The sequence below is a fragment of the Zootoca vivipara genome, chromosome 5, assembly GCF_965207765.1.
Source record: "Zootoca vivipara chromosome 5, rZooViv2.hap1.1, whole genome shotgun sequence".
NCBI lineage: Eukaryota > Metazoa > Chordata > Lepidosauria > Squamata > Lacertidae > Zootoca > Zootoca vivipara.
The window spans coordinates 53,706,286-53,728,321 of record NC_142588.1 but is presented as its reverse complement, the minus strand read 5'-3'; the positions used below and the strand labels follow the sequence as shown (position 1 = coordinate 53,728,321).

The following is a 22,036-nucleotide window of genomic DNA, read 5'->3' as shown; positions in this document are numbered from 1 at the left end:
TAATAGCATTGTAGCTATCAGCTGTGTTCAGTACTCCTATTCAGCAGAGTTACATTATCATATCCACAGGAAATATGGAGCTTCTTAACAGAGGACCTCAATGTGCTTCTTTATGCAGGTGAATTGGAATGGAGTTGGTTGGAGATAGAAGCAGAGACACTTCAATATGCATAACTGCACAGTCTGTACCAGGGTTTAAATTTCATCAGAAATGGTAATGTTAGGCCAGAATATCCCACTGAACCCATATTGAGGTGGGGTGTAATACTAACTGTGCCGGTTGTGCCATGGAATTAAATGACACATGGAACAAAGTGGAGTTTTTCCAACAATAAAGCATTTATAATTCACAAGCTGAAAGGTGAGAAATTATGAATAGCTCAGAACTGGAAGAATGTGCAAGTTTTACGATTACATAATAGGCTTGCAAATACTATGACATAGCTGTTTTGCAGAATCTAATAAATCTTATGCATGAAGGCAAGGAAACTCACAAGAAAAGCAGATTGCCTTTTTTATTAGTGGGCTTGTTTGCATACATCCATAAGCAAGAAATGGGAACTGTATCATTGCTCTAAAACAAGAAGCACATGATCCATAGCTGTCAACCTTCGGTTTTGGGAATGAGGAATCCTATTGGGCTGTCAACTGTTGAATATGAAAGTAAGGGCGCTGAATAAGGGAATTTCCCACAAAAAAGGGAAAGTTGACAGCACTGCATGATTGTCAACAGCTTGTAAGACTGAGGAATTTAAGGAATTTAAGTGGTTAAGAGTGGTAGACTCGTAATCTGGGGAACCGGGTTCGTGTCTCTGCTCCTCCACATGCAGCTGCTGGTTGACCTTGGGCTAGTCACACTTCTCTGAAGTCTTTCAGCCCCACCCACCTCACAGGGTGTCTGTTGTGGGGGAGGAGGGGAAAGGAGATTGTTAGCCACTTTGAGACTCCTTCGGGTAGTGATAAAGCGGGATATCAAATCCAAACTCCTCTTCTTCTTCTAAGGAGCTAGATAAAATCTGCCATGGACATTGGCCCAAGTCCTGAGCTGAGTCAGAAGAAGAGGACTTATTTATTTTGTAAAATGTATAGACCACTTGATTGTAGAAACTGGTTTATAAAAAAAGTTAAAATAATAAAATTATCACTAAAAAAACTACAACCATAATTTAAAACATACAGAAAGTTAAAACCACACTAGAATAGATTAAAACAAATGAAAACTCACACAAACTTTCTAAACATCTGGGTAGGCTTGACTAAATAAGGTCTTCAGCAGGTGCCAAAAGCAATACAGTGAAAGCACTCAATATCAATAGGCAGGGAGTTCCAAAGTGTTGGTACTGCCACAATAAATGATCATGTTCTTACAGATGCAGGATGGGTATTAAGTGGCACCAATTGACGCAGTTGAGTAGGCATGTATAGGGTAAGGCAATCTCACAGATAAAGTGGTCCCTGGTTCTTAGGAGTGATATATACTAATGGTAGCAGATCAGAAACCAGTGCAGACCTCTGAGCATAGGCATTATATGCTGAGAAGGCCTCACTCCTGTGAGCAACTCACTGCAGCATTCTGTACTAACTGCAGCCTCAGGGAAGCCCCACATAGAGCATATTGCAGTCATCCCATCTTGAAGTAATCAGTGCATGAACTACTGTGGCCAGGCTCTCCCAGTCTAGCAATGGCTGTAGGTGTCAAACCGGTCACAGTTGGTGAAAAGCACATCCAGCCATTGAGGCTACCTGAGCCTTCAGTGACAGAGCAGGGTCAAGAAGCACCCCCAACCTGATCCTTCAGGGGGAGTGCATCCCCATTCAGGGTAGGCAATTGGCCAGTTTCTCAGACACGGGAGACACTTACCCAAACTGCCTTGCCAAGATTCAGGCTCAGCTTGTTCTCCCTTATCCATCTCACCACTGTGCCCAGGCAGTGGCCCAGGGACTGCACAGTCTCTTCTGATTCAGATGTTATGGAGAAGTAGCAATGAGTGTCATCAGCATACAGATAGCAACCAGGCTCTGGATTCTGAACCAGAGGCTAATGGAAAAGAGCATGCAGAACCCAAGTCAGGAGCTTAGCAGGCACTTCTCCCTGAGCCCAATTCACCTGAAGAATGAAACACTTCCTGCTCCACACATGCCTGCCCATTGGCACAAGTATGCCAGGCAGAAAAGACCATCTGTGGGAAGCCATTTAATAATTCACACTCTTCAGACAGAAAAGAATTTGGCAGGAGCAGGCTGATTGGAGGCAACTATAAGGCCTCAGTGCTCCAGACTTTGCCAAAAGCTGTTTGATTGGAGCTTTCCATGGTGCTGCCTTGCATCATGGATACTCGGTATAAATGGATCAGGGAGTGCAAAGTTTCCCCATTTAGGGAAACCACAGGTCAATGGTAGAGCATCTGCTTTGCATGCAGAAGGTTCCATATTCAGTCGCCAGCATCTCCAAGAAGGGCTGGAAGAGAATCTGTTTGGCATATTGGACAGCAGCTGCCAGTTGGTATAGACCAGTGGTTCCCAACAGGTGGTCCGGGGACCCCCAGGGGTCCGCGAGCTATGCCAGAGGGGTCCGCAAGATGCTATTAGAATAAAAAATATATTAAATATATTTCGTATGATAACAGATTTTTTTGTTTTGGCCGCTTCCTGCATGAGCAGAGTCTAGCGCAAAACTAGAATTAGATAGAGGCAGTAGTTCTGCTGTATGCCGTTAGGTGGCGCTTTACAAACACTACTGTTTTGCAAAGAGGCAGCGCGCGCATTCTACTAACGCTCACCTCCCAAAGATGCTTTGCGCGTGTCGGCTTCATTTGTGCGCTACTGCGCAGGTACCCTGTCTTCTCCATTCCCCTCCCTCCTCCCTGGCGCGCGCTGCCTCTTTGCAAAACAGTAGTGTTTGTAAACAAAGCGTTGTTTTTCGCGGAAGCTACCGTTCGCGTAGTTAAAAATGGACCATTGGTTAAAAAGTGGTTCGTTAAAACGACGAAGGCCTACAGATGAAGAGGAAGAACTGTAAAAAACGTTTAAATATAAAATATAAAAAGACTCTTAATTTGGCTCTCACTTTTTAATTTTTGGATTAGGAATTAATGGGGGTCCTTGTCACAATAGCGGCTCAATGAGGGGTCCTCGAGAAAATTTTGTTGGGAACCCCTGGTATAGACAATAAGGAGCTGGATGAGCCAGTAACCTGATTCATTATAAGGCAGCTTTCTATGCTTCTTTGTTCGTATTATGAGTCATTTTGCTCATTGTGTTGTTTGCATTTGTAGCATAAGAAAATAAAACAATATGGTGAAAAACATGTCAGAGACAGGACCGTCATCCAGTAAATAATTGACATGAAAAACAAAATCTGAATTAATCCCTAATACAAATTTTCCTCCTTTCCAGTGGAGCCCATGGGAATACTGGGTTTCTAGCCACCCTGAATCATAGCTCTGGCCAGCTTATCTTTTACTACTTTCCATTTTTGTTCCAAAGTTTACTGAGGAGGGAGCCAAAGTTCACTTCTCTCCCTTTCTACCCACTTCCTAGAACTCCCCATTTGAGAGACTCATTGGCCTTTTGCTAAGCAAAAGTTTCCCCTAAGCTCAGCATCACAATGTCTACTCATAACTGGCTTTTCACAAGCCATTTCTTATACTACCTTTTCAGGACTAATCACCATCCTGGCATCAGCACCACGTGGTACTGATGCATCTGCACCTGGAGTGCCACCACGAACAACACTGGCATCCCTTTTAAAAAGAAATAAAGTTAATGCACCAGTGCTGTGAAGAGAACCACCAGGTGAGACAGCTACTGCCATCTTCATTATCCTCAGCACCTTATCCCAACACAGCTAGGGCCCAGGGCCATGAGAGATAATGAAGGTGCAGTAACTGGTTTCAACAGCCTCGCCCAGCCCCTTTCTTCACAGCACTGTCCCTGGTGCTGCCTGTCTGCCAACACCTGTCCCTTCCAGGGGCTGCCAGAAGGCACCTTGCCCAGGATTCTCTCAAACATGGCAGTTGCCCCAACTGGCTGGTCTACATCACCAGTGGCATGGAGACATTCAGACTTGCCCAACAGTCAATGCTTTTCCAATTAAATGGTGGGACTGAAGTCCCTCAGGCAGTTCAGTTTTCTCTGTGCCTGCTTGACTATCACAAATTCACTGGAAATGGTTGGAAAGCAACTGTTTGCTTTCCAACCATTTCCAGTAAATTCGTGATAGTCAAGAATATGTTCTCTGGGCTGCCTCTTTCTTGATGGGCTTGTAGTTGGGGACAAAAAGTCTGTACTTTAATTCAGTCCTGAACTTACTTTCCAAGTCCCGGACTGCAGAATCCAGGACCGGCAGCCGTGTGACACCGTAAGTTGCGTCGACGTAACTTCCAGTGTCGTTTTGCCCAGCTATGGGCACCAAAAAATGGCCGCCGCCGACACCGGAAGTCGCGTCTATGCACTTCCGGACATACGTAGATGCGACTTTTGAAGCCGGCGGCGGCCATTTTTGGTGCCCATAGAAGGGCAAATCAGAAAGAAACAAAATGGCCGCCGGCAGGAGAATAATGGAGAAAATCGGGAGATGAAGTGATACGGGGGACCACTGGGAAAAGGTAAGTAAAAACGGGGGTTTCCCGGGGAAAACGGGGTACTTGGCAGCTATGGTCCTGAACTACCTTCTCTCCTTGGGTATATAAGGCCTATGGGATTCTGCAGTGCACACACCTACTTTTCTCCTTTATTGCATCCATGTGTCTGTGGATTTAAACCCCCCTCATGCCTACCCATCCTTAGCCACTTCCACGGTGCTACAAATTACCAATACAACACTGTTGTGATTTTATATCTGAAGTAGGAGGTACTCCCAAACACCACTGAAAAGGCTATAAAAGGAAGCCTGTTGGGGTGGCAGCAGATGGCACTGTTTATGGGAGGTTTCTAATTTGAAACGGGTACCTGCCAAAGGCGAAAGGATGAGGACAAAGCTCCCTGCTTGCTCCCTGATTCCACCCCACCCATGCCAATTAGTGCAAGTCACCTTGGCTCAAATTCGGCTCCAGGGGAGAAGGAAAGCTGCGGGTGGCCACCCTCAGAGACAGCAATTTATGAGGTTTAGCTGTTTTCTAAGAGGAGAAACAAAACAAAAAGCAGCAGAGGCTGGGGAAGGAGAAGAATCTATCCACAACCTCATTACTGTTGGTTGGAGGCTACACACACATTTACCTATGAGTTATGCAAGTCCGACAGATGCTGGAAGGAACCCACGCAAAGAAGGAAGAGTCATTTCTATTTGACAACTCAGAATATATTTCAAATCAGATAACAACCATTGCTTTCTGTTTTGCCGTTTTTCGCCAGCTCTAAAAATGCTCTCCCACATGCTAGTTAGCAAAAAATAGCCTTCCTTCACCCCACCAGCTTTCATTAAGTTAGGGTTTGCAGAGTGATGAACATCACTTGTTTATCATTAATCAGCACAGAAACAGAGCCAGGCTTTTGCTTCTCTGCTCTCTGCCATTCACAACAGGAGAACGTCTACAAGGCTAGATATGTGGGCATGGTAAGGTAAACACGTTTGTCTCATGTAAGCTGCTTGTTGTTGTTGTTGTTGTTGTTGTTGTTGTTGTTGTTGTTGTTGTTTTCATTTAAAATCAGAGGTGCTTGGACAGACACTGGTTGAGATCACAGTGTTTGCCATTCCACTGAGCTAGATCAGAAACTTCATTTCCTATCTCAGTCTTTCAGGTACCCTGCTTGCTCCGAGAGACATACATTGTAGGACGGCGGTGAAAAACAATTTTTCTGCTGAGGTTGCTCACTGCAGTCCTACAGCACAGAGGATTCAGGACGGACAAAGAAAGTACTTCTTCGCACAGTGCATAGTTAAATTATGGAATTCGCTCCCACAGTTAGTAGAGTTGGCCACCAACTTTGATTGCTTTAAAAGAGGATGAGACAAATCAATGTAGGGTAAAGCTATCAATGGCCACTAGCCACAATAGCTGTGTTCTGCCTCCACTGTCAGAGACAGTATGTCTCTGAATACCAGCTGCTGGGAATTGCAGGTGGGCAGAGTGCTGTTGCACTCATGTCCTGCTTGGAAGCTATGAGAACAGGATGCTGTACTGGATGGGTCACTGGTCTGATCCAGCAGGTTCTTGCTATGTTCTTAGGATCACATTTGCTCAGGGGAAATCTATCAAGAATAAAAGGCCAGCTATAGGTGTAGCCAGAGCTGCTAATGTGCAGAACTAAAGTCAAGAGTGCTCTGCTTTCACTAAGCTGGAAGAAAGGTTTCCCTGCTTCAACTTTAACCTTGGTACCTCAGATGAGACCTCCGGATCCTTTGCAAGTCTACTCAGCAGTAAGCCACACTGGGATTGATGGGATTACTCTCAGATAAGTAAACCAATGATTATTTTTAGCACAACAGACCAATACACCTACCGGTATTTGTTCTGGAAAGCAAGTGAAAGCAAAGCTAAGAAAAATAAGGAGAAAATAGTAAAAGTGTGTTTGGAGCCACTTAAAATTAAGTCAGGGTCCAGATGTGACCCCTGGGCTACAAGTTGCCCATCTGTGCTGTAAGCAGGAAGCTGTGCATTTTTAGCTATGGGGGTCTTCAAGATGTAATCCTTGACGCCTCCTTTTCTATGGAGGTGCAGGTTACTACAACAGCTAAGGCAACATTTTTTCACCTTCGCCGCATTAAGCAGTTGGTCCCTTACCTTTCCCACTCTGACCTGACCACAGTGATCCATGCGACGGTCACCTCCAGGCTGGACTACTGTAATTCGCTCTACGCGGGGCTGCCCTTGAAGCTGTCCCAGAAACTCCAGTGGGTGCAGAATGCTGCAGCGAGGCTCCTCACGGGGTCCCTGCCATGGGAGCATATTCGTCCAGTGCTTTTCCAGCTGCACTGGCTCCCGGTGGAGTACAGGGTCAGATTTAAGGTGCTGGTTTTGACCTTTAAAGCCCTTTCCGGCCTAGGACCCTTGTACTTACGTGACCGTCTCTCCCAGTGTGCCCCACGGAGGACCTTAAGGTCCATAAATAGTAACACCTTAGAGGTCCCGGGCCCGAAGGAAATCAGATTAGCCTCAACTAGAACCAGGACCTTCTCAACACTGGCCCCAACCTGGTGGAACGCTCTGTCTCCTGAGACCAAGGCCCTGCGGGACCTAATTTCTTTCCGCAGGGCCTGTAAGACAGAGTTGTTCCACCTGGCATTTGGCTTGGAGCCCACCTGATCCCCTCCCCCATTTTCCCTTTCTTTTCCCCCTTTGTATGAGGCTGCATTTTTAATTTTTAATGTATTCAGTCTTCTTGTTGAGTTGTATTTTAACTAGTTGTTTTATATTTGGTGTTAGCCGCTCTGAGCCTGGCCTTGGCTGGGGAGGGCGGGGTATAAAAAATATATATTTTTTCATTATTATTTATTCAAGAGAGGTGCAGAAAACCACAGAGCAAGGAAGAGAAATATACAATATTCATCACTACACTGAAAACAACTACTTGTGCCCTCTTAATTATATTATGACACACTCTACACAGAGCTTCTGCCATCCTCCAGCCTGCATACTAGAAGGGGAGGGTTCAGGAAGTCAGAGACAGCAGAGACTCAAATTAGCCAGTTCATTATTATACTGCAAACAACATCGAAAGACGCTGAAAATTTGTTGACATGCAGGCTTCAATTAGGTTGAAGGTAATTATGAATATTATTGAATATATGGATCACTCTCATGCACCTTTTAATTCTGCTTTATTACAAGTAAAAATGTTACAATGAAAGACAAACAAACCAAACAAACAAACCCAAACACACGCTGCATGAAAAACAACCTCTACAAATATGTTAAGAGATCATAAAGCTACAAAGGTGAAAGCAACGTATGCTAATGCTTATATGGCTAATATAAATCACAGACTCAAGAGAACATCTGAACATGTGTTTCAGTTGTTGCCAATGCAGACACTAGATTTCCCTGTCTGCTTGTTAGGAAATGTGTGGAGGTGCAGGGGATAGAGAGAGATGGAGAAATGGCCGACATTGTGTCTCTTAGGGAGGAAACACCTGAAACCTCTGTGCGACAGCTCTCTGAACTACTGGATTTGGGGTCTCTTCTGTTCTTTACAGGTCCTCAGCTAGAAGAGAGGAAGCAAGTGTAACCACCATAGCTTTATCCTCTACATGTTGTGCAATCAGCGTCACCCAACCATCCAATGCTTCCTTTTGCAAGGGGTGAGACTAGCTTTGTGGTGGTTGCCTCCACCTGTACAGGACCCCCAGACGTTTAACGGTCCGCACAAACCACTAGCCAGTAATAAGTCTGGTAACTATCCACTACGTCAGATAAGGATGATGTTTGAACAAAAGAGGTTTATTGAAAAATGGTATATAAGCGTATGGTTTCAATAGTTAAGTTCCTGAATTCTTATATAACCGTTCCTATACCGGCCTATTACCTCTAACCTTTAATAACTAAACTGCCAAACACTCTATCCTTTCTGATTACCTACCACCTAATGCCTCACCCTCAGTCTCTAAGCCACACCTCCTCCACCTCCCACACAACTCCCTCAACTCAACTCCCCTCTACCTCCCAGGGGTGGGTTTATATAGTCCTCCTAACCCCGCCCCCTAGGGTTCTAACTGTCATTACCTGTTAACCCCTTCTATACCGGGCCTGACTTTAGGGTGATCGTCACAAGCAGCTTGGAGAGCAGTACGGCAGTAGGAGGGAAACAAGCAGGATGGTTGAGCACAGCCCAGCCTGAACCCTGACACTACGCCAGGGGGGAGCAGATTTCAATCTCTGCCAAAAATAAATAAATAAATGCCTCTGTTATATAAAAAGGCCCACTCCAAAGATGAACAGAAAGGCGGCAGCAGTGTACTGCAGGATTCAAAAGTCCATCAAAAGAGACCTCTGAACTCCTTAAAATGCTCTAGCTGGGTGCATTTTAGGAAGAAGAGGAGGAAATAAGGACCAAGGTCCAAAAATGGTATTCCAAGACTGTTGCTGGGATCCTTTCTGCAAAGGGCTCTCATACTCTCTAACCAGAGGTGAGGGAACCTTTTCAGTCCCAGGGCCTCATTCCCACCTGGGCAACCTTCTGGGGACAACCTTCCACATCTCGCCTGTTGGGCAGGGCCAGAAGCAAAAGAGAGTAGAACAACAAAACATATCTTTGTACAGTACAGTAAAAGCCAGAAGTTTCTACATACACCAATACCCTACACACACCTCTCTATTTGCCACCAACACAAACAAGAGACATTATCACAGTTCTATGTTAAATTCCAGCCAGGCAAAAGCACTCATGGGGGGGGCACAAAGCAGAGCCAGAGGGCTGTAGCCTAGGGATAGGGGATGTGGACCAAGAAGAGGCTGAGGGACCCTAGTTCTGATGTTCCCCATCCCTACTCTAAACCCAAAAAGAGAAAGAGGAGCAACAGGAAATATCAGCAAAACCTGGTTTCCTCTCACATGACTTGATTTTCATCCATGTGGATTCTTCTAGTCCCTATAAGCTGATCCATAAGTCTAAGAACAGGATCCATGTAAAAGGGCAGGCTGCGTGCTCTCCATAAGCTTCTGAAGGGAGAATTCAATGCAGTGCTCCATTTCCATTTGAAGCATTTAAACACAGGAGGAGGATGCTCAAGAGCAATTGTGGGGGCTGCCCTCACAGATCCCTCTCCTGGCGTCCCATTTCATCCACTCAAATTCTGCAAAGCAGCAAAACTAGCACTAGAATACTGACAAGCACAATTGTGTGTCGAATGCTCCATACTCCATTCATTTACCTCCCAAATCTTCTCTTTCCACCAGTCAGACACCTGTTTCAAACAAGTCATGTACTAGTTTAAGTTAGCTGATTTCTAAAAGTAGCTGCAGAAAAGATACCTCCGAGTTCATGTACCACTACAACCCCAACTCAAGCTAGGGCTAAAGAAGAACGTTCAGCCTAAAACCACAAATGAATGTTCAAGACTAACCTACTGTATCCAGATGATGGCATCCAAATAACATCATTCAAAGAAACGCTTCCATTTAGGATGCTGCCTTTTCCCCACATTCAACACACAACCTATTATTGTTGAGGAAGTGTTATTCTTTCCCCAGCTAGTTGGGGCTGTAAATTTCAGTGGGCCATCTGAAATGAGGTTGCAGAAGCATCATGAGCATCTACTGAAATGAAGAACGCCCATGGCATTACCAATGACAAACATTGCAATTATTCCAACACGTTATGGACCTTAACACCAGCACATAGTCAGCAAAGATGGCATTTGCAGGAGTAATAATAATAATAATAATAATTTATACCCCGCCCATCTGGCTGGGTGGCTTCCAACAGAAAAATAAAACACAGTAATCTATTAAACATTAAAAGCCTCCCTAAACAGGGCTGCCTTCAGATGTCTTCTAAAAATCTGGTAGCTGTTTTTTTCTTTGACATCTGATGGGAGGGCGTGCCACAGGGCGGGCGCCATCACCGAGAAGGCCCTCTGCCTGGTTCCCTGCAACTTGGCTTCTCGCAACGAGGGAACCGCCAGAAGGCCCTCGGTACTGGACCTCAGTGTCCGGGCAGAACGATGGGATGGAGACGCTCCTTCAGGTATACTGGACCGAGGCCATTTAGGGCTTTAAAGGTCAGCACCAACACTTTGAACTGTGCTCGGAAACGTACTGGGAGCCAATGTAGATCTTTCAAGACCTCTTGGCGGCCGCTCCCAGTCACCAGTCTAGCTGCCGCATTCTGGATTAGTTGTAGTTTCCGGGTCACCTTCAAAGGTAGCCCCACGTAGAGCGCATTGCAGTAGTCCAAGCGGGAGATAACCAGAGCATGCACCACTCTGGCGAGACAGTCTGCAGGCAGGTAGGGTCTCAGCCTGCGTACCAGATGGAGCTGATAGACAGCTGCCCTGGACACAGAATTGACTGAGAGTCAAAACTAAGTATGTCAAGGTAGCCAATGGAGAAGCTCCATCATTTTCACCTATCAAGGCAAGAGACTTGACTGGATGCTAGGATTTGCTACACTTTGCCTTGAGGACAGGCAATTTTCAGATCCTGGGAAATGCTCTCTCCCGCCCCCATCCCTTGTATACTGGAACACACCTTATCCAGACTTATGGGTCTTAAGGACATGAGGACCCCCTGTTGTACCCCTCCAAGGCCACCTCCATTAGGGAACATAGGAAGTCAGCATCTCAGGCTTTTTAGTTTAAAGAAAAGGTGAGTGAGAGGTGAAGTGACAGACAGAGATGTATAAATTTATTCATGGCATGGATAACATGGACAGAGCAAAGGCCGTCTCCCTATTTCTTAACACCAGAATCCAGTGGGCATTCAATGAAGCAGAACATTGTAAATTTCAGGACAGGCAAAATAAAGGCTAAGTCTCTCACATCAATGCATTCAACAGGGCAATCTTAAACTCTGGAGGTGGGGTGATGGCTGGCTTGCTACTCTCCCTCCTCCACTGGGACATTCAGCAGCAGTTGGGTGGGGGTGTTCAGTAGCAGCTGGACAGAGGAGTCTTGCAGCAGACTCTCCAGACCCCTTCCCACCAACAAACTCCATTCCTCCTCCCCTTCTGACAGATCCTGCCAGGACCGCCTCATGGCAACTAACCCTGATGGCTATGTTCTCCCTTCACTGTTGGAGGGTTTGCTTCTGAATACCAGTTGCTAGAAATTGCAGGAGGGGAGAGTGCTGTTGTGCTCAGATCTTGCTTTCAGACTTCTCATAAGCATCTGGCTTGCCACTTTGAGAACAAGATGTTGGACTAAATGGGCCTCTGGCTTGATCCAGCAGCCTCTTCCTATGTTCTTAGCTTATTTTTCCATCTGGAATAGTACTATGACTAGCAGAGGCTTTCTGTGTTCTGAGGCATAGCCCTTTCTCCATTATCTCCTACCTGAACCTTTTAACTGGAGATGCCATGGATTGAACCTAGGACCTTTGAGATGCACAGTGTATGCTCTATCACTGAGCTATGGTCTCTCACCTACATTATGGGTGGACTAAACATTACTCAAAGGCAGCAGCACAGGTGTTTTTAGAACTGTCCTGAAAATGGTAAGGTCCAAGCCTAACCAAATCTTATCTAGATTTGGTTATCTAGAGCTTAGCAGTGCCTAAGCTCTGAAAGAAGGGTATAAACCCACAACACGAGTCAACCAATGCTCTCCACAGACAGACATTAGTGTAAGGTGCTTATTTTATGACCTTCTACAGCAAAAGGCCAATTATCTTTATCTTAAAAGTGTTTAACAAGCCGTAGACTGGAAAGTGAAGCTTTTGTTTTTGACCCTCTACTTGCCTGGTAGCAGCGATTTATTTATCAATAGCCAAACTGAAAACCAAGGGTAGACACCATGGTTATCATCCAGCCAAAGTATGTCCCATTGTCTTCAACAGGAGGAGTTGAAATCATGCTGAAATCACTCTGGTTAGAATCAATGGGGCAGAAAAAGGGCTTCCCCTGAGCTGAATCGTAACCTATGCCTTTCCATTGCAGTTCAGTGAGCGATAAACAGTACCAAGTGATTTCCTGCCTAAAGCAGTTAAGTCGAAGCCTTCCCTTCAGCAAGTCTCCCCATTATCTGCTCTCTCCCTCTCATGGTGTTGACAGGTATTTATTTTATTTATCATAGCACTTCTATGCCACTGTGTTGTCTAAAGGCCCCTGAAGTGGCTTACAGGAAAATTTTAAATGACAAAATAACGAAAACAACAACAAACGATAGAACTCACAAACACCAAGAACTAACGTACACAATCCCAAATTTTTTTTTGGGGGGGTGTCATGAAAAGCCTGCCAAAAGGCAATGGTTTATAAAATGCCAGAAAAACAAACATACATGCAGGGATCCCAAGGAAGTATTGCAGCCTAGTCACCACCAAGAAAACCTGTTCAGCCAAGCTGCTGCCTGAAAGCTCTCTTCTTCTACCATCCATCAACTTACTACTGCTGGCTCAAGACATTTTGCTGCCTTCATCCCCAGTGCTACATTTAGCAGGTTGCTTCAGTCTGTTTCCCAACAGGGTCAGCTCTCAACCTAACACCAAATAGAAGTGGGATGACGAGCAGAACCTCCTCTGAAGATCTTAACAAGTAGGCAGGATCATATGAGAGCAGGCCATCTTCAAACCTCCTTGACCCCAATCAATTTAAGGCTGTATAACATTTTCTGAGCAGTGGTGACTGTTTGAAAGCAAACATGGCACCTGTTACGCACCTTTTTCTCTCCCTGTGCAAGCTCTGGAAGAAAATTGGTTCTGCAAGCTTCCAAGATGGTCAGCTGGCTGTGGAAGGCACCTATTACTGCCTGTCATCACCTTACCCTCCCTCTTTACCCTTGGAGCAGGTTTGCAAGTGGTTTTTAAAACATTATTCCCATTACCTTAATCCCACATGATGACCAATGGCTACCTCTATATATAGCCCAACCCCTGCCCAGCAATTTTCTGTCATTTAGACCTTCTAGGCATTGACCATGAAAATGTGGAGAAACATCAAATTAAACTGAAGGAATGTTCAAGAGACATGCTAAGCCCCTAAGCTGCAAAAGCTCATCTCTGGGGCATCAAGGTCACGATATCGAAATCAAATGCTCTGCAACATAAAGCTTTAGGTGGACTTCTTTGCTTTTCTGCTTTCTTTTGACTTTTAAAAAAAATTATATTATTCCTCCTTCCTCTTTCCCCAGTGGCTGGGGACTCCACCTCTATTTTTGCTTCCTGGAAAAACACAGCTAAATAACCTATGGCCCTCCAGATGTTGCTGGGACTACAACTTCTATTGTCCCTGATGACTGGTCACACTGGCTGGGGCTGATGGGAGTTATAGTCCAACATCATCTGCAGGGCTACAGGTCCCCTGCCCTTTGGTACAAGGGCTCTAAGTCTCCTCCAGTCTGCCTTTCCCATCTTTAGACATGTGAACTTCCCACATGGCCAGCTAGTATTAAGAAGGATGATTTGCATTTGACCATGGGCTTAATCTAGCTAAATACTGCATAGGACCACCACAAGTAGAACAGGATGTTGATGCATAACAGCATCTATGCCATGTACTGGATTTTGAAAGCAGCTGCCTGCATTTCCATTCTGTTCTTTCAGCAGCCAGGTCCCAGTGGTTCCTAAGGTCTTAAAAAGAGGACAGCCAGCCAATTTTTTTTTAAGTGTGAAGGAAGCATGCAAATGAATGAATGTCTTTGCACAGAAACAAAGCTACGCCCACATGGTTTACAGGAAGAGGAAAAGAGCTATCAAATATAAACGCTGCTTTGCGTCTTGTGTGTGGTGTGCTAGAGAGAATGCTCTCACAGGAATTCTGCTTGGTCTAATTTGCTGGTTTGAGGACCGAGGACACCCACGAGGTTTATTCTACCAGCTAGCGTTTAATGAAGTGAGCATTTGGGGATGTGGTTCACAACATGGTTACCGGCTGGCTCCATCTATCAGCTCCCCAAGTCATCCTGGCTTATCATATGGCAGCAGAGAAAGCCACATGCCTGTCAGCAACCACATTACAGGGACAGCATGCTAAGAAGGGTCTAAATATGAGAAGAGCAGCCTGGAAGCTTCTATACCCTTCTTGGGAAGCAAAAGCAGAAGTTGGGAGTTATGGAGAATCACCTTCCTTAATACTCCTGCCATCTTGTTTTGAAATGAGCCTGGTCATCAGGACTAGAAACTTGAAAGTAGCAAGGAATGCAGGAACTCTGGAAACCAATAGGCAGGAAGAGGGATGCTTCTGTCTAGAAAAATTGCTCAAAAGTTTCTACCTTGTTAATAAGTTGCAAACAAGAAACTAAAAAACAGTGTCCAGGAAGAAGAGTGCTGAATAACAACTGATCACAGGATACTGCATTGAATGAGTCATCTCAACAGGCAATTTTATGTAGATGACTGTGCAACCACCGCACCCCCAATATTACATACAATGCAGTACAGTACAAAGAACCCTTTTGCCTTGTTTGCAGCAGTATCACATTACAGTACTGTACTGCTTATAACTCAACTTGAGTACGCAATTGTGAAAACAAGCTGAAGAAAAAGCTGGCTCACCTGTGAATACACTGGGTGCCCTTAGGCAAGCCGCTTGATCTCAGTCTCTCTCATCCTTCTTTCCCATCCCTCTCCCCACCACCAAACACCCATCTGGAAAACAGAAGCTATGTATCAGGCCTAGCACACAGTATTACTACCGGTACTTTGCCAGACTTCAAAACAACAAACATTATAAGGTTCTTAAGAGGAACTGTAAGTTACTGTATCCAACATCCTGTCTTTCAGCATCTTAAAATCATGTCTTCCAACATTTTACAGCTGAACAAAAGAGTGTTGCAAGTATACAACAATGGCACTAAAGATGTCAATGGAGCTAATTTCCAAAACTCCTCCACTATTTTATGTTTCAGAAAGCTCTCCCCTGCCTGCTGTACCTATTTATTCTGCAATAGCCTGTCCCAAATTTAAAAGTTGGAGGGTGGGGGGGGGAGTACTGTTTCTCCATTGGCTAAAAAGCTATTCCAATAATACCACAATTGCCCTATAATCAGCATTTCACATCTTAACAGCTGCAGCATGTAAAATGGCAGGGAGTTTAACACTGCTCCTAAGTGTTGGCATGCGTGCATGTGGCAGTAGTATCAGACTGCAGCTGCCCCATACTGAGATTTAACATCAATGGATGTTACAGAATGGTTATTTTATCAATTCACTCTAGCAAAAAAATTAAAGCAACTCCCTGGGCACAATTGGGATTGCCCCTTATACGTAGGGCCTGCTAGTGCTTCCACTTTAACCTATCCACAACTACACACCTTTGTAACCAAAGCAGGGGAAACCCTGTAATGGATAATCACCCAACTTCCTTGTATATAAAAAGTTTGACACTGGTGAAAACAATAGATAAGGAAGTGGTACAATATGGCTATGCTTGAGTAACAGCATTTCCAGAAAGGTTAACCCAAAAGTCCTTTCACTGCTACCAAAACTCTATGGCATATACAATGAAACTGCCAATTCTTTCTTCCTGTATTCATTTCAATTATCAAATATCAAATAAAAAACGAAAGCATATTTAAAGCACTCCCTTAGGCATGTTCTGCCACACCCCTCATTCTCCTACAACTGAAAGTTCTGAGATTACATTTTAAATGGCTTCTTAGAATATCAAGTCTTGTTCCCACACGGGAGAAGCCATTATACCCAAGCAGAGTGTGTTCGTCATCTGTAACTGAACCATCAACAGGTTAATGGTACATCGTGTGTGAAGCACATAGGGTGCCTGCGTCAGATGATTAGGCAGCAGGAAGCAAGGTGAAAGTCAAATGTAAATGTGGATGCTGTGGTGAGATTTGGCTCAAGACCAGAGAGGAACAGAGAGGAAGTGATATCCAACACACAAACTATAACCAGGAACAGCAGATTGGAACCATGAAGCAGCAAGCCTAGTGGGTTATATACAGCAGATAAATCAGCCTGAACATATTGATATTGAGAATTTTAAAGGTCCATGGACTGAAGATGAAGTAATATGATCTTGTCCAAAAGGGCCTTTGAGCAGGGTTGCCATCCAAAACCACAGTGCTTTTCAGGGCTCAAATGGCTAATATGTCATTAATCAACCATTCCCAGTTGCAGGCTCACTGAAACCCAGAACCTTTAGCATGGATCCAAACAGGAAAATATTGATTCAAGGCAGGCCCAACCACACTCACCAGCATCCGATTTTAAACAGAACAGCCCTTATGCTGGTATAAAGGACCCCTGACCATTAGGTCCAGTCGTGACCGACTCTGGGGTTGCGCGCTCATCTCGCATTATTGGCCGAGGGAGTCGGCGTACAGCTTCCAGGTCATGTGGCCAGCATGACAAAGCCACTTCTGGAGAACCAGAGCAGCACACGGAAACGCCATTTACCTTCCCGCTTGGAGCGGTACCTACTTATCTACTTGCACTTTGAGGTGCTTTTGAACTGCTAGGTTGGCAGGAGCTGGGACTGAGCAACGGGAGCTCACCCCGTTGCAGGGATTCGAACCGCCAACCTTCTGATCAGCAAGCCCTAGGTTCTGTGGTTTGACGCACAGCACCACCCGCATTCCTTACTGGAACATAATGCTGTTGCCTCATTTCCATGTGCTTGGTTTGGCTTTGATAAAAAATATTATCTCCTCCACGTTGCTTAATTCCATTTCCATCAGAAGAACTGCTGGTTAATTTCAAGCAACTAATGAGAAAAGAGATTCTGAACAAGAGATCACGATTTAGCAAACTAAACGTGGTTCTCGCTTACTCTGGGGGGTTGCTACCTTCAACAAACAAAAACAACAATGTGTAAACCAAACACCTACGCCTTGTTCAGACAGGCTTGCTGCAGACAGCCTACCCAGTGGCAAATATTTCTTCTACTATGAAAAGGAACACGGAAACAAGATGCTGAAAGCTTTTAGAAAAGGAACCTACCTCCTATCACTATGTCTTATTTTCGGGGTATGGCTTATATTCCTTGAATGCTTAAAAATCCTGCTATGGCTTATTTTATGTGGATGCCTTAAAATATGAGAAACAGGGTAGGAGGGTGGAGGGTGGGGGAGTTCTGAAATAATGAAATGTCCTGTAGTAAACGTCCTTTCCAGTGGATTTTAGTCAGGCATTACTATATTGCTAAATATGTCATGTCTTTCATAATGGTCCGATGCTTTGTCTCACAATTTAGTTTTGTACTCGCGGTCACTCACTCTATGGGCAAGAGTGCACTACAGGAGTCTATCATATTCATGTATGTTTCGTGAGGCTATCCCAAAGTACTCCTCTGTAGTCTAAGGGCAAACAAGTAACTGTGCAGCAGATCCATCTCAGTAAAAATCATCTGATACACAACATTTTGGATGTGTACTATGGTGGCTAAGAATGCCAGCTGAAAAGTCCACAGGCCAAATCTCCTCTTGGCATGTACTCAGTGTCTCAGGTGTACGCTTGGTGCCAGTGTCTGCCCACACCAGTCTTCACCAACCTGATGTCCTCCAGGTGTTTTGGATTACAGCTTCCCATGGGAATGGCAGTGGAGTGGAGGACACCAAGTTAGCATAGGCTGCTCTACACTGCAGAAACAATACTTTCCCACATTGCTATGTGAGGTGCTTTCAGTCCTTAGAATGTACTATATTGTTGGCATCTGTTTGTCTTGAGAGACAATGGAGTGCACCTCTGAGGGTGAATTCAAACCACTATGTTAAGCTGTGACCTCCCCGAGACACAAGCTTGGGCAGTGTGTATGGATGTCCTGGGCTGCCCAGACAATAAGACCCGCCTCTTGGCCTAGACTGATGTGGTCTAAAGATAAGCAGAACAATAAGTTTGGCACCAGCTTGGCTGCAGGAGTTGCCAGAAGGAGGCATAAAAGACGCCATCCAACCATCTTAGGTACTCCACTCCGATTTACTCATTGGCCTTTTATTTTCCCAAAGATATCCCACAAGGTAGTGAAGGTTTAGGATCAGAGTTTTCCTTCTCTTAGATGGTGTGGCCGCTGTCGTTTCTAGGAGTCACAGCTTCTAAGAGCCACAGGTTCCTGCTGAGTGCAGGATGGGGGTCAAAGGTGGACAAACTGCCCCAGAAGAAGCACAATGTGTCCCCCACCAGAGGTAAAACCCCTCCCTCCTAACACCCCATACACCCTGAAAAATAATATATAAATGCTACTATAATATACTAGTACAAATATTCTTAAAACATCAGGATTTCTGTCTCCAACTTTAGCTCTTTTCCCAAGGACAAAATGCAGAATACCATCTGGCTCAAGGCAGCCATTTCCCCACCTCTCCCTCTGTATGCATATGGTGAAAGCAAAATCCAACCTTCAAGCAAAACCTACAGTCATTGTTCACTGTGCATAGTACATATGGTACATCTGGCCACTCCAGACAGCCACTCCAAGCTGGGTGATAGTATACAGTGGATCCTCGGCAAGGTTTGGTCTCACAATGGCCAGGTTCACTCAACATGCTAAGTCAAACTTTAGCTTACTGAAACTGTGTTGGCATGCAGGCTCCATAAGAGGAGCTCATAGCTGCTTTGCGCTTTCTGGTCCTTTTTGCTTCTGTGCCACATTAAGCCACGTTTTGACTAGGTATGTCATCTGAATCAGGGACTTGTAGTTAAGCTCCCTCCTCACTAATCACACACTGTAACCAAGGTTTGTTTTGGTTACAGCTCATGGTGAGAAGACAGTTTAGCCGTGAGCCCCAATTCAGATGACACACTAAATCAAACCTTGGGGCTTAGGTCAATGTAGGTCAGGATGAAGCAAAGCTGCTATGAGTTCCTCTCTGGGAGCCCACACAGCCTCACTGATTCAAATTTTGTCTGGTTTCTGCAAATCATGCCAATGTTTGCAGAGTGAAAAATGAAAGACTTTTGTGAGGAAACAAAAGGCAATTCTTAAAGCAAGACAGCAACCACCTTCTGAGTTCTTACATGGACAGCTCAACATGAACCAGCTTTCGTTCAACCACTTACGATGCATGAAACAAAATGAACATGTTTATTGGCAGAACAATCTCCTACAAGAGACAATAACAGTCCCTTCTCAAGCACACAACTGCAAAAAAAGGCAACAAAAGTGAACTCGTAACCCACATAGCTCCTGCCTGCAATTTAAATATTTCATATAGAGATGATCACCTGGATGAGTCAGCCAAGCACTTGTTTTAGCAAGAAATCCTCTTTGCATTTCTGAGCCAACGGCACATTAAGCAGATCCAACAGCGTCACCTGAAGCTTCCTCCTGGGCTCATCATTTTTAGTGCAAATGTCATGAAAGAGCAAAGAGAACCTGAAAAACTGTGTAATTATCCTCTCTGACTTGATGTGACATGTGAGGATCCTGACCTGTCAACACCATTATTTCTAAAATAGGGATGTCACATCCGTTTTAAAAGTTCCCAAACTCCATATTGGAACAGTCAAGCTAGCTTTATGTACTTGGTATAGGTATTGTATGAACCCACCTGCTCTCATGGAACGGGGATTCCAAATTCAAATGTTACCTAGGTTGCTATTTGTCAGAACTGTGATTCTGCACAACACTGAACCAAAACGTCTATGCCAGAGGTGGAGAACATTGTTATTATTCAGTCAGGCCATTGCTCCATCTAGCTCAGTATTTTTTCACATCAATCCTTCAGCTTATCGGACTGAGGACACCCCTTTTAACTTAAACCTGCATTTGTGGCCCCACATGTGAATTTTGCATCATATATTAATATTGCTACCGCAACTCTCCATAGGTCAAGCTGTAGCCCACTAAGGGGCCCAACCCACCACTTGAAGACCAATGGCTAGCAGCAGCTTTGCAGAGTTTCAGCCTTACCTACAGATGCCAAAGATTGAACGTGGGACCTTTTAAATGCAAAGCAGATAATATACCACTGAACTACCGCCCTTCCCCTGTGACTCTCCAATATACAGTGGTACTTCAGGTTACAAACTTAATTAGTTCCGGAAGTCCGTTCTTAACCCGAAGCGCCCATTCCTTACATAGGCCTCCCATGGCCCCAGAAGCAGATTACGTTCGTATCCCGGGGCAAAGTTCGCAACCCATGGCACCTACTTCTGGGTTTGCGGAGTTCGTAACCCGAAGTGTTCATAAGTAGGACGGTTTGTAACCTGAGGTACCACTGTACTGTTGGACTAAAAAACCCATCAGCCCCAGGCAGCATAGCCAATATGAGAGGGATGATGTGAGTTGTAGTCCAGCAACATCTGGAGGGCCAGGTTCCCCATTCCTACTCTACATATCTAACTCATTCATCATCTGACACTGAGAAATCCAGTTATTAGAAAAGCTGTAGGCATCTGGCATCCATATGTGCTGCTCACATGATTCCATTGTCTCATACCTTGCACAGAACAAGAGAGAGCAGTCAGGTTCAGCATAAAAGTTTCATGGTGATAAAAGATATAAATGAACAGAACCCCCAAGAATTAAGGCTGTGTTCACACCATCACTTGCTGCATTTCATATCAGTTTAATCCCACAGTGTTTCAAATACTCCTGAATATGGCCTTGCTTTCTGCTTTCAAAATTGTGGGCTTGTGGCAATCTCCTGATCGACAGCAATTTCACCCAAAACCAGAGGTGAGACAGTGAAATAACAGGATAGTGGAGTAGTGAGGGTGAAGGTTCTGTTAAATAACAACAAAACAGCTAGCTGCATATGGTATTAATTTGTTGCATAGAGCTTTTCACTCAGATAAGAAAGTGGAAAGAGGAGACAATTGCCAGCAAAGACAATGCAAGACTATTTGTGCAAGTTGTGTATCTCTTTAATAAGGTGCAAGGATTTGTGTGAACACTCCAGGAATTGAGATACAAAGACTGATAGATCATAGGATATAAATTGCACCATCACCTCACCTCCTTGTGCTATTTTCTATTATGATCACACAAAGTATTATCAGTCAGAATGTGCCCTACATAATTTGGGAAGCAGGGGTTAATTATAAAATGCATCTGTGAAGGGGGGACATACCCCTTAAATCTGGTCTCATTTGTAAATACCCATTCTTTAACTATATGCATAGTTTAACCAATTAAAGAATAGGTATTTACAATGGCATTCACTGCCATTAGGTTGAACATGTGAAGCTGCCTTATACCGAATCAGATCACTGGACCCATCTAGCTCAGTACTGTCAACAGAGATAAGCAGCAGTCTGCACCTATCTGTGTGCTTAAATGTTGTTGTGTTATACCCCTCTGGTAAATAAATATTTGTGTTTTATTAGTTTTTTAAATTGAAACACAAATATACATATGGGATAACCAGCATCATATAACCAGCATGCATGAAGGGGTTAATGCCAGAGTAAGCTGTCCTGTCAAGGTTAGCCACGGAGCAGCTCAGCATATGAGGAGGTTTGAGCTGGTTACCGCAGCTCAGACCACATGGCTGTAACAAGCTTCTATTGAGTTCCTATACTGTACCAATAATTTAAGAACTCCCATT

General features: G+C 44.5%; 1 protein-coding gene across 8 annotated transcripts in view; it reads right to left on the bottom strand.

The window, feature by feature from the left end:
* SEMA4G (semaphorin 4G) overlaps positions 1-22,036 on the bottom strand; it is a 106,851-nt gene that overhangs the window by 63,192 nt on the left and 21,623 nt on the right. The gene's annotated exons all lie outside the window — the stretch shown is intronic.